At 40.0% G+C, this 19,280-nt stretch overlaps 1 long non-coding RNA gene across 2 annotated transcripts in view; it reads right to left on the bottom strand.

Annotated features, from left to right (window-relative positions):
• The window catches only part of LOC135210126 (uncharacterized), a 104,596-nt gene extending 89,183 nt beyond the window's left edge, over positions 1-15,413 (bottom strand). For both annotated transcript variants that reach the window (XR_010313465.1, XR_010313464.1), the window contains exon 1: positions 15,299-15,413. This is a non-coding gene — a long non-coding RNA (uncharacterized LOC135210126). The remainder of the gene's footprint in view (positions 1-15,298) is intronic.
• Between the last annotated feature and the right edge of the window lie 3,867 nt (positions 15,414-19,280).

Genomic DNA, 19,280 nt, shown 5'->3' with positions numbered 1-19,280 from the left:
CCATACCTGCGGTACTAAGCACACTTAATCACTCGTATCACGTGTCTATTAAAATGACACCGCACGAGGCACTGTACGGTATCCCGGCCCGAACGCCTTTCCACATCTTAAAGCCTACAACTAATTTATCAAATCCTCTAAAGGATGTTATGGATGCAAGCATAAGTCGATATAATATAATTCGTAAGAATTTAGAAGAAGCACAGATCCTAATGAAAAAAAAATCATGATAAAATAGCTAAGCCAACTAGAACATATGCCGTGGGCGATCAGGTATACATACAAGTATACGTGCGTAAAGGTTTAAATTATAAACTGACACCTAAGTTTGAAGGCCCGTTTAACTTTTAGAAAATTTAACGGCCAATAGAGTTAGGGTTCAAAATGTATCCAAAAACCCACTGATGTGAGAATAGTCCCATTGGCACATATCAGAATCTAAAGAAAGGTAGATGGAGTGAGGGAAAAAAATGGTTGTATTTATGAAACTTGTATAATAATTTTATATATATATAGCTATTAATATATGTATGTAAACCTATTCCTTTACGCGAGTTATTACATCTGTTTTATCATTGCAGGTTTTCAAAAATGAATCTGTTATTGTTAGGAGTGATATTGTGTATTCAGACATCTTTGTTGTATGGAAAGAGCGCTAGGACTAAAGACATAGAATTTAATCATGGCTCGATTATCGAGAGAATCGATGATGTATTCATCGTGTCAAGTAATATTGTTTTTATCGAGGTAGATATGCATGCTATTTTCTTACCTGAAGATGACGTCCTAACTTAAAGAATGACCTGATGAGGTTTGGTATTTCCCTTAAGGAAATGCATGAACGTAATTTTCATGCTAACTCAGAGATTTCACTAGCTCAAACGCTAAACGTCGCGGAAATGTTGTCTTATGACATACAAAATAAAACCGCCGAGGCAGAAGAACTCGCTCGTGGACCTGCTGATGTGGTCTGTGCGGCACAATACTGTTGAGCGTCGCAACCCAAAGCTTATTCTAGCTGGACTAAACATTTTAGGATCAGTTTGCGACAATCTAGGTTTAGGAATCTCAAATCGCCTCAAGATAAATAATCAAAATAAAAGAATTGAGTTTTGCAACACAAAACGGAACTGGCCTTATCAGAACTTCGCAGCCAGTTATCTTCGATCAATCAAATAATGAATATCGTTAATGAACATTTCAAATAATATCGATCAGGTCATGGAAGTTCAACATTTGCTGGCTACTTTAGCTTACTATAGTTCGAAAATAGATCATATCCGTGTGAAAATATCACATTTTATTGAAAAGTCAAAAGATTACGTAGAAGCAATTACGTTAGCAACAAAGGGTGTGTTATCTCCTCACCTCATGCCTATTAAAGATCTGACGTTAACTTTAGAAAACGGACGGGAGAAGCTGGGGTATATTCCTTTATTGGATGCCATAAAGTAGAATTCTATTATAGCCTAATATCAGTCAGCGTTGAAAATTATATGAATTATGATCACGATTCCTTTTGATTCTTCCGATGCTTGGCAATCATACAAAATAGCACCGTTTCCTACTTTTATGACGAATAACTCAAATCCAGTAATATCCAATTTAACAGGGCATGTACTGATTTCTTCTGATAAGAAATCATTTACAGTCATTAAAGACTTAGATAAACTCACTCACTGTTCAGAAGCCATGAATAATAAAATTTGTACAGCTGACTCTTTTGAATTCTATCCTATATCAACGGATTCATGTGAGTTAGACATAGTGCTAACGGCTCTCTCTCTCATACAAGCGAAGGTGGTCTGGGGAAAACTTTATCCCTTTTCGGTAATAAATTCAATTACAGGATGAATAATGTTCCTGGATCCGTTATGATAAGGCCGGATTCGACGTCGTGTGTCCGGACACATCCACCGCCCATGCCCCTATCTTCGTAGCAGCCGATGGTTGTACGGGGACATCTACAAATTATACCGTCAGAGGGGGCAACACGATAATACGTGAGAAGGCGTATTTCGCGAACTACACGTGGGCTACAACAATCATCCCATCACTACCTCTCCCATACAACGCGCGAGTAGCTCATCGTCTGACGCAACTGCTGAGATGACCCACGCGTCATCGACTTATGCAGGTGGAGAACATCTTCGCTACTACATTCTGCTAGCCGTGTTCAGCGTCGACGGCCATATTGGTTTATCGCCGTCCACAACATCTTTGCTTGGCGTAGGCTGAGGCGTAAACAGAAGGATCTCCAAGGGAACGTACTGGCCCGTCTGGATGACGTACCCGTTAAACTCAAGTCGTTTGCGTTTAGGGCCGCCTGAACCTGGCCATTTCAGTTCGTGCCTAGGGAATTGTCTGGAATTGTGTTGTGTGTGAAAAGCGGTCCGTATGCTGGCAAAAATGTAGGACAAAGAAGACTCACGGCCTTGCATTTGAACAGTTAACAAAGTATCTCCAGGGCGCCTAATAATCATTATAGCCCAATATTATACATTAATATATTCCTAAAGGTATTTTTCGGGCACCTAATAAAATATCAGCCCTATATATTGAATTTCTGCAGAATTACATTGTTATACTATTATACAATTATATTTATCTATTATAAAGAGTGTCAAGTACTCTTTAACAATTTTCCATGATCATGCTATAATCATTATTTAGTAACCATTATTCTTAATCAGGTTACATGTTATCATATTAATCATGTATACATGTTTTGATTTTTACCATTTTATTATTTTTGGGTACATAATCATTATTATTACCAATCATGGATCTATATTTTCCATGCATTTATCTTTGTTTATGAATATGTCACAAGGGTATGTAACAGAACCTTTTTGTGCATTTGATCACTTAGTATGTTACGAGCACGCTCCTATGAACAATGTTTAAAGTAATTTTTTTTGTTATTCAAGGCTTGAATAGGTAGCAGACCGAGCCTAATGTAAGAATTACATTATATATATAAACCAGTGACCTGGGGTCATGGCATTAGGAGGGTTCTACGTGACCAAAGCAGACCTTAGATTACGCTATGCACTGTCTGCAGTAGCCTGATCTAGCTCACAGCTTTGTCAACATTTTTATGTTATGATAACTTTGCACAACAACTTCCATGGGAAGCGGTTGACCTGTTAACCTACGCCGGAAACTTGTAACTTCCGAGCCGGCAAACTACGTATGTGTTTTTATATGAATTGCTTAGATAGCTAATGTTCCGCTATCGACGCGATGCTTTAGAATGGCAGTTCCACGCCAACTATCAAACATATCGGTCATCCGACCGAGCTGCATCTCCTAGTATGGAGTACAGAATAAAGTTGTTAACTTGTTCAACTAGCCTGAATCATCTCCTCTAGACAAGAAAGAACCTCTCTACTAAGATATCCAAGGGAGTGATGAGGAACCAAACATTACTTACGGATAACAGCCGTAAGAAAAAAAAACAAAAAAGTCTATCGCCAAGCGATAAGACATTAGAAAGACGCCCGTGAGGGATTAACTTCTCGAGTGACGACAGGTGGCCGATCACGACTTGCCACTGCTGAGCTGACTGTTCCTGCCGAGACAGGAAGCGGTCGGCTGCCTCCCTGAATCTGCTGATCTGCGAGGTCTGCGGGGAAGACTCGCCCTGCTACCGTGTCGATCAGCATACCCAGGTACTTCATCCTCTGCTTGGGTTCGAGATCGGACTTCTCGAAGTTCACCACGATCCCCAGATCGCGGCAGAACTCCAGTAGTCGGTCCCTGTCCCGTAGCAACTGCGAGCGGGAGCTCGCCAGGACTAACCAGTCGTCGAGATACCTCAGAAGACGTGTCCCGGATGAGTGAGCCCAAGCAGAAACCAGAGTGAACACTCGCGTGAACACCTGTGGGGCGGTTGAGAGACCGAAGCAAAGTGCCCTGAATTGGTACACCGTCCCGTCGAGGATGAAGCGGAGATACTTCCTGCAGGATTGATGGACGGGTATCTGGAAATACGCATCCTTCAAATCCACTGAAAGCATGAAATCGTTCTCCCTGATGGAGTCGAGCATGGAGCATCTTGAACCGAGTCTGGCGAACGAAACGGTTCAAAGGAGAGAGATCTATCATCGGGCGCCAGCCCCCCGTAGACTCCTCCACCAGGAAAAGGCGACTGTAGAAGCCCGGTAATTGATCCCTGACAATCTCTACAGCTCCTTTGCTCAGCATGGTCTTGATCTCCTGTCGTAGAGCTACGTCCTTTGATGATCCCGGGACGTATGTTTGAAGATGGACCAGGGTGGAGGTGAGGGGCGGCCGAGATTCGAAGGGTAGTGGATATCCCTCCCGAAGGACGTCTACTATCCAGGTCTCGGCACCGTAGCGCTGCCATGTTGCCCAATGGCTCACCAGGCAACCCCCTGACTTCCGGCAGCAGGTGAGGGGGAACGCCATCCCTAGCGTTGCTTCCCGCCTCTCTTCGACTTCTTCCCTTTCCCCCCTTGTGAGAAGGAGGGCTGGGAGGGGGGCTGATGACGACCTCCCTTAGCAGAAGTTGAAGTCAAGAGTCTTTCCTTGGGGCTTCAACGGGGCATCCGTCTTAGCAGCCGAGGAAGCGCTAGCCAAACTCTTGGGGTTGGCCACAGTAGCTCGAGGCTGCCCAGAAGCCTTCAAGACTGCCTGGTGTACTAAGCGGTCACTGTCATCAGTGCGCCGCCTTTCTACCACAGCGTCCACCATCTCTCCTGGGAAGAGAGAGGAGGAACTCTGTACAGGTCTGTTTCGTAGTCCAAGTGCCACCTCACGCCCGACCGCCCTGGATACTCTGGTAAGGACTGTGTCCCTACGGCAAAGTACCAGGTTGGACCACAGGTTTACCGTCTGATGGGCGAGGAAGGAAATGGCCCTTCCTCCAGACTGGCAAAGTCTCCTGAAAGCCGAGTCATCTTCAGGAGAAATACCCCCGGAGGTGGCTGTGACTTTTGACACTCTGAGGGACCACAGGTCTAACCAGGAGATGGCCTGGAAAGCCGCCATAGCAGTGGATTCCAGGCCTAGCGCCTCTTGCTGCGACTGACAGGAGCTGCTGCAGACACACACCCGGAGTTAGCCTGGATAACTCCAGGTTCACTTGTTTGGGTGGCAATGGATCCTCCGATGGCACGTAGAACCGCCGCTGTCGCAGTAGAGGAGGAGGAAGTAGCTTGGATGACCTGCCAGACTTCAGTGAACCCTCCTGTCCAGAGACGAGAGACTCCACCTGGTCTAGAACAGAGTCGGCAAGCTCTGATCGCGGCAGACCCACCCGTCAGTTTGGGTTCCTTCTTCGGACCCCAAAACGACTCGAGCCGGGAGGTGGGAGCGGCGATCCTTCCCCGAGGTCGTTGTGCTGACGAATCAGCGCAATAACCTCGGCAAAGTTCCTCTGGATCTCCGGAGTGACAGCATCTTGTAGAGTTGGACCGTCAAGTCCCTCGAACAAGAGCGACTCCCGAGACCCTCCCCCTCCAGGAGGGGGAACGGCAACAGACCCCTCTCGGTCTCCTCCTGTTACTTGCGTGTAGGACCTGGTCGATCTGGTACGTACGGCGTCGTGACGGGATCGTGCAGGGCGCGCCCCTCACGATCACTCCTTGGTGCTTCGCCCTTCCCGGTGTAACCCGAGGAAGTTGAAGGTACGGGAGAGGAAGACCTGATGCTCCCCCCTCGCTCACCGGCAGAACTGGTGTGCTTGGAGGGCTGCAGGCAATCACCAACCCGCGGTGGGGATCGAGCTGCAGGCCTGGTCGCGCCGCTCCCCTGGGGAGAGCGGCTGGACCGAGAACAGCGGCCCCGATCTCGTGCGTCAGAGGAACTGCTGCTGGTCCCCCTACCCGTCCGGTCCCTGTGGGAGCGGCGGTCAGGAGACCTGCAGAGACCACTGTCACGGTGAGACCGGTGCATGTCCTCACGGCGCGTCGAACCGCTGGCGCCAGTCAGGGACCGTCATGTCGACCCGGGTGACCGGCTGGTCGCTATGAGAGTGGCCGCTGGCCTGGCGAGAGTCATCTGAGCAGCTCTCGCCAGCCTTCCGCTCCGTGCCATGATCCTGCCGCCGAGCGAGCTCTGGCGTCTGGGTCTTGGCTGCACGGCCACCCGTGGGTGACCGTACACTCGGTACCTCTCGCGAACAAGAGGCCGAGACGGAACCTGGTGTAACGGCAGAACCTCTAGCACCAGGCAAGGAAGTACCGTTGTTAGCCGGTACCCCTCTGGTCTCCGTCTTCTTCTTCCTTGCGGCGGAAGGAGAGACGGGCCCTACTCCCAAAGGAGCAGGAGGACCAGCGGAAGGAACCCCCGTCCCACCGGAGTGGGACGGGCCCTGAGAAGTTCCTGAAGGAGCCTTCTTAGGAGGGGTGGAGGCAGCTGCCTTCTTCCGCGGCTGGGTAGCCTTGGAAGTCAAAGGGGAAGAGGCGGCTGCAGACGACGACGACACCTTCCTCCTCTTCCTCTTCTTCTTCGTCAGCTTCCTCAGGACAGACGTGAGATCAGCCATCCAGGATGGAGCTGGGGCTGCTGTTGCCGAAGCAACAGGGCCCGGCTGCACCTGTCCAGACAGACCAGCGTCTAGGGCAGCAACACCGTGGACTGGGATGACATTGGCAGGTACGGGAACGGCAGGAACAGCCAGCACTGCATCAGCGGCAGGTACGGCAGGTAGCACAGGTAGGCCAGGAGACGGGGCAACAGCCAGCGACATCCTGGGTACCGGCGGCAGGTCTAGGGGCGAGCTCTTTGGGCAGCGGAAGTCCGGGGGAGGCAGCACGACAAACCCGGGCGGCGGCGGCACGCCCCTCCTCGGTACGGCAGCAATCGGCCCCTGCATGGAGGCTATAGGAGTCACTGATATCACGTGGGGGGTATATACCAGTTGAGGAGGGGCGGCGTACCCTGGAGTAGAGATAGTGGTGGTGGTTGTGGTCACCACTCCATGGGTGACCGTCCCAGACCCCGCGAAATGATGGAGCAGCCCCTGGATACTCGGCACGCCCTGCAGTCCCAATGACGCCCACACCTGTCCAAGGTCATCCCCCACAGCAGAAGCACCTGCGGAAGCAAGACTCGGGTACACAGGAGGAGTTCCCCCTGGCCGGGGGGGAGGGGGGGACGAACCCCACCCCAAATACAATTGTACGTCGGGGTACCGAGCGCCCTCCTCTACGCTCGATGGATCGGGCGAAGAGAAGGACCTTGATACCCCCCCCGAAGGTGAAGGTGCCATACGTGGGAGCTGAGCGGGGGCAAGAAAGAAGATGAAGTATCTGTTGCCAAAGGAGTCGCGGGAGAGCTTTCCGATGACTCCTTGGCAGGCCTTCACTTCTTCCTGCCCTCGTACAACCCCCACTGCACCTCCGACCAATCACAACATATATCACAAGGCTCGGCCCGAGAGCATTCTCGCCCTCGGCAACGAGCGCAAAAGACATGAGGATCTATTTCGGGAAAAGACCTGAATTTCCCACACTTGCGGCCTCCCACCCCGATTCCGGTTGAGGGGGGGGGGGGGGGCGCAGAGATTGATATAATCACAATTATATGAAAAATGAAAAAGCAGTACTTACAGTTTCACTTTCATACACAAACAAACCAGTAGTAGAATAAATCACAATAATCCAATAAAGGATACGACGATGAAGCGGGCAGAGAGCGATGGCAAGCACGTCCTAACACCACAAGGCCAAAAGCAAAAGTGATTCTTCACCTCCCAGTCGCGCGGTGCGCGCACTGTCAGACAAGCAGTTAACTACCGAACTCCCTTGTTCGAAGCTTACGACCGTCCAGCTGCCGCTCGTTACCTTCCTATTGTAAAAGGACCGATGGTTTGTATATTGTACTGGAACAAATAACTAACATTACTGTGGATTAATTTGAGCTCAAAAGCTGCACGAAACTACATCCACAGGAACAAATTATAACTCCTAAATACATGGAATCTAAGGGACATTCTCAAGAAATTTCTTATATGTTTACATATCACAGAGAGAGAGAGAGAAAGAGAGAGAGAGATATTCTAAATGTCCCATCTTTCAAAATTAAAATAACCTCGTTTCCACAGACAACATCATGGGCCTGTTAAACGTTTGTCTGATTCCCTGATGTGGCGGTACATGGCAGCAATGAGAGAGGGTTTCACATCTCCAATTGAAGCATGCGGGTTGTCATACCACAAATGTCCTCTGCCAGCGGAAAAGATTCTCAACATGCCAGTACTAAAAGTATGGCAGTTCCTAGCTTCGAAGCTTAACTTGAACTTAGTGTAAGACAAAAACCATACTTGACATAGTCTAACATATCAAGGCTTAAAATATTTTTGGAACAAGCCAGACACTAGCAGGAAGTTGAAACATTCAATGAACTTGTTTTAAAGGCTATTTTGTCATCAATTAAGTATTTCAATACAAACATAAGTTAGGGGATCTGCAATACACATCATTCTTATAAAATAAGAGCGAGATTCTCCTACCACCAATGAAATTTATTACTGCACTATGATAAATCACTCCTGCTACAGACATCCATCAAGTAAAAAATGACCACCACTCTAGACCATGATATACTATAATACGGTTTACATGACTGAATTAGGTCCTTTGTTAGCAGCTATGTTTTTAACAGACATGCCAAAAAATCTTGCACCAAAACAAAACACACAAACATTACACAAAACCTAAACATTTCAACTGTTTGCAAGAGTTAGAGGATCTCATAATAATGTTTCGTGTCATTTCTAACTCGCAAGTTTCCTTGCAGCTACACAGATCTTTCTTTTTTTTTATTTATTTCTAATCAAAATCATAACAGGTCATACATTAAGTTATTTATTTTGTGACAGGGCATTAGTGTGTTACTCACTCCATGTTGCACATTTAAGTTAAGTCTAGTCTATTTAACCTACCAATAAATATACTTAGGCCAGTACCTAATTAAATTTGTTTTACTTAGTCCCCTATTTCCAGTTAGCATATGAGAACTCCTACCTGAATATATTAGGTTTGATTTTAGACATGTGCTTTTCTGAAATGTAAGGAAATTAACCATCAAAACTACAACCAATTCATAAGTAATAACAACAGCTTCCAAAATCACTTCAAATACCATAATTCAAAGATTTTGATGACTGGTTCTACAAATTTTCCACAGATATTACAGCAAAAAATAAAAAATACATATAAAGGGCTTGTCAATTAAAGTTAACAAATACAGCTTTTGACAAAATTTAATTTTCATAAAATTCTAAAAGCTTAGCAAATATTCAATCATTTTAAATATTTTTTTGAATGCCAGTTATAACTTTAACCTCCTTGTATAATGTTACTGGTAAATTACCAATAACAAAAACTATGCTGATATTACACACTGCTCTCAACACAGCATTAGGTATACAGGCTGTATTGCCCCACCATTAAAATAAAACTTTTCATTCGGTAATTAACTGAGTCATTAACTGATTAAGTACAGTCTACATGGTACGTTTGCATACGATTGGAAAGAATAAGCCTGCTATACTACTGCATGGAAAAATCAGTTTCAAAGACATGACCTCCTCTTAGTGAGATAAGGACCCAAGCACCACAGGTTAAGTCAAGCTAAATACATTTTTGTATTTCAGTCGTTTTGTACCTTTCCCCCACCACAAATATTGCAGTTCCTCAAAGCCTAATTCTAAGGTGTAAGGGGAGAGCAGTATCTCTAATATTACTAATTTGCTACCAAAATAAATGTCAAAAATATTCCAAGAACACAAAAAAATGTAGGAAAATCATATAACCATTTTCAGCTCTGAACTGCAATTACCTAGGGTAAACAACCGCATGGCCTGGATCAACTCACAGACTATCACGGCAAGCCACCCTCCGAAAAAGTACTTATAACGCGTCCTGACACCGGAGATGGGCATCAGTCGCGACTTCTTGTTGGTGAGAGACGGAGCTAAAGACCTCTACTCTCCTTTCGAAGTAAGTATTTTCTCCAAAGTTAGAAATTAAGGCCAAATTTAAAGCATTAAACAGAGGGTAGTGAAAAGGGTGTCCAACGCAGTGCAAATTTCACCAAAACGCTTTCGAAATTTTTACTTACGCTTAAATATCTTAAAAGATTGACGCCATTTAGTTGTTTGTGGAGTCGCTTGTGTCAACAAACTTCCCATTTCCTGTGATAAATCCGCACACCACTTGTACCCATAGATGCTGGGGCACTTTCATCACAACAATCGGAACAGGTCCCTAACCACAACGTTTTTAAGGAAACTACTGTTTTGGTAGAAGACGACAACGAAGCGTGCACTAGATAATTATTTAAATAAATAGTAAAAAATCAATATTTTACATATTTATGATAATTAATTTGAAAATATTCGTTATTGAAAAAGTAACTATTCTGACTCAAATTCAAGTAATTATTTTTTGGAATTAGAACGTTCTTTTAAGTCTTGTATTATGATGTCACGACATCTTGACTTTCGTACCTATTGTAGATGAATTGCAATACTCAACTTTTTTGCAGAACAGTTTACCAGTTATTCATGCAGATTGTTATCAGCTATTCATGTAATTGTTATAATCGTAATGCGCATATAAATCTTTATTATTTATTTTTTGGATATATGAAGATGTTTTTCTGCCGGATTACCGCCGTAGTGTGACGTATTCGCTTTCGGTCCCTGGGCCTCTGTCTGTTTTCCCACTATAAGAAATTAACCCTCTTACGCCGGAGCCCTAAAAATCAAAACGTCACCCGTATGCCGGGCCTGGTTTGGAGTGAGGGCGCGTAAGTAGGAAAAAATAATTTTTTCAAAAAATTACAGCGCGCGTACTTTTGAAGATTAAGAGTTCATTTTTGGCTCCTTTTTTTGTCATTGCCTGAAGTTTAGAATGCAACCATCAGAAATGAAAAATAATATCATTATCATATGTAAATAATGCGATATATGGTAGCGAAAAAAAAAAAATTCATACATAATTGTATTCAAATCACGCTGTGCAAAAAACGGTCAAAGCTAACCAGTTACTTTATTTTGCGTTGTATTGTACACTAAATTGCGATCATTTTGATATATAATACATTGTAAAACAATAAAAGCAACACCGGAAAAATATTATCACAAAATGATGTACGAATTCGTAACGCGCGGACGCAAAAAAATATTTTTTTCAAAAATTCACCGTATTTCTAAATATTGTTCTAGAGACTTCCAATTTGTTTCAAAATTAAGACAAATGATTGAATATTACGATACTGCAAGAGTTTTAGATTAGAATTGCAGATTTCGACCATTTCGGACGAGTTAAATTTGACCGAATGTCGAAATTTTAATATATATATTTTTTCATATGCACATATTTCGAAGATGGAAAAAGCTACAACCTTCAATTATTTTTTATTGTATTCTTCATGAATTTGCGCACATTTTGATATATGAAACTCTATAAAAAGGCTAATATAAAAGGAGCAAATATTAGGATAATGCCATGTACGTATTTCGGAGACTTGCGGCCGCGAATCGGCGCGCGGAGTGAAGGTAAATATATTTTTCAAAAATTCACCATAAATCACAATATTGTTTTAGAGACTTCAAATTTGTTTCAAATGAAGAAAAATGACGGAATATTACTAGGCCGTAAGAGTTTTAGCTTACAATTGCGTTTTTCAACTATTTCGGTAGAGTCAAATTTGACCGAACGTGGTTTTTTTTCTATTTATCGTGATTTATATGCAAATATTTCGAAAAAAGAGAAAAGCTACAACCTTCAATCATTTTTAGTTGTATTCTACATGAAATTGCGCACATTTTTCATATATAAAACTTTATGTAACAGCTAATTTTAAATGGTGCAAACATTTCGACAATCGCACAAAAAAATTCTGATTTTTTCGGAAGAGTTAACCCCGCGCGAACGTAATTTTTTTTTTTTTCATAAATTCACCATAAATCGAAATATTGTGCTAGAGACTTCCAAGTCGTTGCAAAATGAAGTTTTAAATGATTGAATATTACTAGAATATAAGAGTTTTAGGCTTACAATTGCGTTTTTCGACCAGTTTTCGGTAGAGTCCCAAAGCTTGACCGACAAAGTTTGAAATTTTTTGCACTTAACGTTATTTATATGAAAATATTTCAAAACTGATAAAAGCTACAACCATGGGTTGTTTTTTGTTGTATTGTGCATGAAATTGCGCACATTTCCATATATAAAACTTTATGTAACGGCAAATTTAAAAGGGTGCAAACATTAGGACAATCGCACGAAAAAATTTATCGGAAGAGTTATCGCACGAACGTAAGGAAAAAGTTTTTTCATAAATTCACCATAAATCGAAATATTGTGCTAGAGACGTCCAATTTGTTGCAAAATGAAGGCAAATGATTGAATATTACTATAATATAAGAATTTTTAGCTTACAATTGCGTTTCTCGACCATTTCTGTAGAGTCAAAGTTGACCGAAGGTTGAAATTTTGCACTTATCGTTATTTATATGAAATATTTCAAAATTGATAAAAGCTACAATCATGAGTATTTTTTAGTTGTATTGTGCATGAAATTGCGCACATTTTCATATATAATACTTCATGTAAAGGATAATTTAAAATGGTGCAATAATTATGTCAAAGTGACAAAATAATTTCCGAGATGTGTCACTGATACTTTTAGTGCGATAAGAAAGAAATTCGCGCTTGCGCGCCTGCGTAAGCGATGTAAACAAAACAACGCCTTGATCCGTGAACTCCCAGCATCCCCCAAGGCGCGTGATACAAAAGTTTTCGGCTGGTAGGCCTATAAGTATATTTTTCCGCGAATTTTTAAAAAACTTTTTTGAGCCGACGTATGATACGTCCAATCGGCTTACGAGAGACATTTTGACTCGACGTTTAATACGTCCAATCGGCGTAAGAGGGTTAATGGGACTGAATTTGGAATGACCAGGAAGTCGTTAAAAGAGGAAAGTTAGCACTGAGGGGCATTTGTTTTGATTGAGAAAAATACAAATTTATACACTAGCTTGTAAAAAATACTTGATTACAAAAAACTCGATTGACAACTAAGCAGCATACCTACTATGGGTTTCAGAGACAGTGCAAGCACGTTTTTTGGCAATATTTCTGTAACGAACACTCATATCAGAAAGAGATTTTACTATACGTAGTGCATTACACCCAGTGCCGTAATTTATAAGGGTATCGTGAATCACTAATCGTAAAGAATAACGACACTTGTCCTTGTACCAAGAGACAAAAACTATATTATCCAGAAATGGATACGAACACGCGTAAAAAGCTCCACCAACCCTCTCCCCTGCCCCTCCACCGCCACCCCTGTCCTCCTTCCTTCGCCTACCTTTCTCTCTCTCTCTCTGTTGCCAATTGGTATGTGTTCACCCTGCAAACTGGGTATAAGACTTACACAAAATGTGGAAATTAGTGAAATTAGCCTAAGTATTGAAAGTATATATACATAAATATTAAAGCAATTTTATCATTATTGCATTACTATGACAACTAGAATTCATGGAAACAGTTTATAATAATGCATCGACGTATGTGTGAAGCTCCACTAATGTGGCAACGATGATTTTGCCATTCTTAGCATGCAAACATTAAAGGTTACAATTATTTCTGGCATACAGTTATTTAAAAAATCAAAATACTAATAGTATACGTAGACTTAAACCAATGAAAAGTGCTAGCAAAAAAAAAAAAAAAATATATATATTTAATCCACTTATCTGTAGTCTGCTCCGCTATGGTTTTCGGCAGCCAGATGTACGACAAGGTTAGAAACATTGGAATGTATCTACTTTAGAAATATCTGTAATTTTTGGGGGTAATTCGGTTGCAAAAAATGGGTAATAGACATGAATTAAATAAACATTTTGAAATAAAGTAAAGTTGAACTAAATAATGAGTAAAGTAAACAATTAAGGGAATAAAACTTTGCATTGTCGTTGTCTGCTGCTCGTAACTGTGTTTGTGGAGTGCGTGCTTAGGAACCATGAACAGCAACGTGGTTCAAATGCAATGTGGAGTGAATTAAGACCAAAATGTGTAAATAACAATCAAATAAGCACTGTGGAGTTTCAGTTGTGATGGCAGTAAGGATAAAACCACCGATTACAAGGTAAAAATTAATTCAGTTCAAACCATGACCACGGGAATAAAAAGTTTCATACTTTCACTAATATAGGCAACAAAATGTTGTTTTACTATGCTGATTACAACTGCAATCTTGAGTAAGATCAATAAACGTTACATATATACGCTAACATTGTCCAAATGAGTGCTGGGAAGGCTGGGAAAGATGGTGTCCATCCGTGACCAGACCAGTCCAGCCACACAATAGCCGCCATATTGGATTTCAAAACTGCCTTGAAAACATATTTTACGAAGAGCGTCACATGCTTACTTTAGTTCGTATGGGGCTATCATATATCACATTATGTTGACGAAACTTCAATCTTTTGAATGGTATGCTTAGAGTTGTAATTGTATTCTTGTTTCATCAATTAAATATAGAGTGAATAAGACCCGTCCAGCGTGATGATGGTGGATCGTCCGTGATTGTTTACCCTATGGTTTAAAAGTAAAATAAAATAAAAATTAGCTGCACAAAGGTAGACCTTAAAGAAAACACTTTCTTTATTCGAAAAAACAACTTTCTAAAACCAATTAGCCTAGTAGGTACAATAATTGGTCACTCGGTGACCACCCATAATTATGGAAAACAAACAATAGCCTACTAGGCTGTCCATGGTGGTGTAATCTGCATAGGCCCATGAACCAACCACATACCAACTAGCTACCTACCTAAATAGGCCTACTCCCACATACAATTAATAAAACTCAAACTGACAAAGGAGGCTTAGCTATAAAGCCTGTTTGCTTTCTTGCATGCAAGTTTATTTTTATACCCTACCTACTACCTATAGCCTAACGGACAGTGGGAAACCATAACTTAGGCCTACCTATGATTGGTTTAGCTATTTTTTTTTTTTTTTTTTTGTACCGTACTTAGGTAGGCTATACCTAGTTTTCGTTCTCTGACCAAAACCATCTTCTTCCCATTGAGGTCTTATTATATTGGGGAGTTTTAACGGAGTAACCATACATTTGACACAAAAATTATTGATGAATTCGTCTAAATTCCATTAAAACTCTCGGCGGTTTTACCTATAAATGGCAACAAACGCCCACCTGTGTGGTAATAGGTTACTGGGTATACCTAGTAGTACTAGTAGGTATATACAAAAAATGGCTATATTAGGCCAACGTAAGTTTTCACTTACTCCGCAGTCCTGCAGAATCCAATTCAGACAGGGATGGAAGATAATGGAAAATTAGAGACACACGAAAATCCCAACTAAAAGTCACAATGGCTAATCTAAAAATGCAAACTTCTCCAATGGAAATTCTAAACGTAAACAATGCGTTCACTTACCTACAGATGTGAGCTATATGTAGATTGCGTTCCCTGTGTCAAATCCAAAGTTGAGAGCAAATACTGCAAAAATATGATACTATTCTTCATGAAATGTCTGATTTTTAGCATATGATTCATCGCCAGTCCTCAAATAAGCTTAAATATACCAAAATCTTTTATTTTAAGGTGTGATACAATATGTAAACCTTATTGTCTGAGAGGTCACAACTACGTTCTTACACTATTTGTTCCTCTTTTGGTAATATATTTATAACTGAAATTCATAAATTGGTGAATGATTGCAAGTAAATCTCACCAAATAAATAATGAATGAGACTTTTCACATTAAATGCTTTCCTTCTAAATACACTGTATTCATGGACTCACCAAGAATTCAAACAAACTTAAAATTCGTATTGTTCCATTAAAACGCCTTTGACTCTTTATTAGGAAAGTCCTAGAACACAAAAGGTGAAAAAGACCGTTAATACGAGAGAGAGAGAGAGAGAGAGAGAGAGAGAGAGAGAGAGAGAGAGAGAGAGAGAGAGAGAGAGAGAGAGAGCTTAATATGAACTCAACTTTATTTAATAGGACAATGCTTGATCTCTTAAAAGATGATGCAGGTGTTCCATATATATATATATATATATATATATATATATATATATATATATATATATATATATATATATAATATATATATATACAATTTATATGTATATATTATATATAGATGTATATATAATATATATATATTATATATATATATATATATTATACTATATATATAGAAAAGGCAGTCCCGAGTTATGACGGGGGTTCTGTTCTTGAGGCGTGTCGTAACTGGAAGAAAATCGTTGTAAGCCGGAACATCGTAAAAAATCCTAAGAAAACCTTACTTTTAATGCTTTGGGTTCATTGAAAACTAAGTAAACTGCTTTCTTATTGCATTTAACATAAACCTTCAAATATTGATGATTTTGCAATTTTGGTGTCATATTTCTTCTGCCAGATGAGCGTTGTAGTGTTGTAACCCTGGAACATGCTTTGTAACCCTGGAAATAATTTCTGATGATAGAATTGAAAAGCGCCTTAACCTCGGAACGTCGTAAAGCCGACCCGTCGTAACCCGGGGACTGCCTGTATATTATATATATAATATATATATGTATATATAGAATTATATATGTATATTATATATATACTATATATATATTATATATAGTATATATATATATATATATTATATATATATATATATATTGAAGTGAATGCCTTTTACTGTAATACAAGAGTACATGAAACAAACATATACTATATAATAATTATATAAAACTTATTATATAATATATTAGATATTATATATATTATTATATATACATATAATATATAATATAGATATATATTCTATTCATAACTTCAGGAAAGCCGAAGACACATGACGAGTTAAAAGGGTTGATTCGTAAAGAAACGTTTCGCACAAGGAACTTTGTGCATCATCAGTCTGTTAAAAATAAAAGTACATTTTAAATTAATAAAAGCAAAATACAAATAAAAATTACAATCTAAAATTTTTGTTTAATTTAAAAATTATAATTTAATATCAAGTTCACTATAGAAGAGGAAAAGGAAAATTGTCTACCATTCTTAGACATTTGCGTTAACAGAATTGACCATCAACGTATACTGGTCTAGCCAATAATTTTTACAGCTCCTGCCAAAGAAGTTTTAAACTTAACACTATCTCCACTTTAGTTCATAGAGCCTTGAAGTACTCTTCGAGTTGGGACATTTTTCATAGGGAAATAGAATTTTTACTATCTTTTTTCCAACAAAATTCATATCCCAAAGACTTAGTTCAGAAAATTAATTAATTCAAAATTTTAACTAAATATCTGAAACCAGTACCACCGATTGTTGACGTTCCAAAGAAACTCATGTATGCCTCGATTCCTTATATTTCCAACCTGAAACTGTCAAAGAAACTCACTCAAATCATTGAAGGTGAAATTCCATGCTTAAAATTAAAATTAATATCAAATAACCCGAGTAAAATTGGCTCCCTGTTCTGCTTTAAAGATCGTCTGCAGCCTTTTATGAGGTCTAATGTTGTGTATAAATTTACGTGCCCAGGATGTCCTGGTATTTACGTTGGATCTACCAAGAGGCTGTTGCAAATGCGATATTGCAGCCCCACTGGGGTATAGTTTTAGAACTGGCCAGAGATTAAGTAGACCAGAGCATTCAAATATCAAAAATCATGCATCTAATGTAAGATCGAAGTCAAGAACAGCACTTCTCCATTTTAGGTTACAATAAGGACTCTGAGTATTTAACAACACTCGAGTCATTATTTATTAAAAGACTTGTTCCCTCATTGAATAGCGGTAGTTCATCGTCTCCGCTATACCTGGCATAGTATTCTTTCTGACCTCAATCTCAATTCTAGTCATTCTCTCTCTCCTCTTTCTTAGCGAATGGTTGGTGTTTTAGTAGTCGTGTTTTAATGTTCTTATTTCACTTTTAACTTTGAATTATGCTCTAATTTTTAATTATAATTTTTAAATTCAAAATTTTAGATTGTAATTTTTATTTGTATTTTGCTTTTATTAATTTAAAATGTACTTTTATTTTTAACAGACTGATGATGCACAAAGTTCCTTGTGCGAAACGTTTCTTTACGAATAAACCCTTTTAACTCGTCATGTGTCTTCGGCTTTCCTGAAGTTATGAATGTATATGGAAGTTCCTGCATATCCTATCTATATATATATATATATATATATATATATATATATATATATATATATATATATATATATATATATATATATATATATATCACCAGGCAGTCCCCGGGTTACAACGGTGTCCGCTTACGATGTTCCAAGGTTACGACGCTTGTCAATAGAGGTTATTTTCCAGGGTTACGACGCATGTTCCATGGTTACGACGCATGTTCCATGGTTACGACGCCTACAACGCTTATCTGGAGATGAAATATGACACCAAAAATGCAAAATAATCAATTTGTAGGTTTTTTTATGAAAAATGCCATAAGAATGCAGTTTACATAGTTTTCAATGCACCCAAAAGCATTAAAAGTAAGGTTTTCTTAGGAGTTTTGACGATGTTCCGGCTTGCGATGATTTTCGGCTTACGATGCGTCTCAAGAATGGAACCCCCGTCGTAACCCGGGGACCGCCTGTATATATATATATATATATATATATATATATATATATATATATATATATATTATATATATATATATATATATATACTAATATAAATATAATATATATCTTTCTCAAAATAAACTGCACTTGCAGATATAATGCTGTTTGCCTAGTGAGTGAATTCCCTATCAGAAAGAAGCAATGGAGAGAGGGAACACATTCCTAAAACGTCACTGTCCCCACAAAACGTTGGAAATTTGGTCCTGTGAATAATAGAAATTTATATCCTGCAATTCTGCATATGGACAGGGAGCTGCAAAGAGTTTCATTTATATAATGTGGTCAGAATATTTAATGTAAATATAATCAATCAAAAAGAAGTTCATCTTTGTAAGTAAAATTTCTGTTGCATACTATCATGCATTACTAAATCTTAGCAGGATTGCCTTCGTCAGTATATCATAAACTTCATATCTATTGGGAGGAGAAAGAAGCAAATCCTTTGCGTGAAACAGCTCCCTTGGTAAAAGAACTGCTTCACAGCCCTTGGGTCAGTAAACTGATCCTAAAGTAAGCAGTGCTAGTATGTATCAGGGTAAGATTAAACATATAAGCAATGTCTGTTTATCCACCTAAAGATGTGGAACAGTCTAAAAGCAAAGAAAAAGG

The sequence above is a fragment of the Macrobrachium nipponense genome, chromosome 39 (genome assembly GCF_015104395.2).
Source record: "Macrobrachium nipponense isolate FS-2020 chromosome 39, ASM1510439v2, whole genome shotgun sequence".
NCBI lineage: Eukaryota > Metazoa > Arthropoda > Malacostraca > Decapoda > Palaemonidae > Macrobrachium > Macrobrachium nipponense.
The sequence above is the reverse complement of the archived record's forward strand: the minus strand, read 5'-3'. Positions and strand labels throughout refer to the sequence as shown.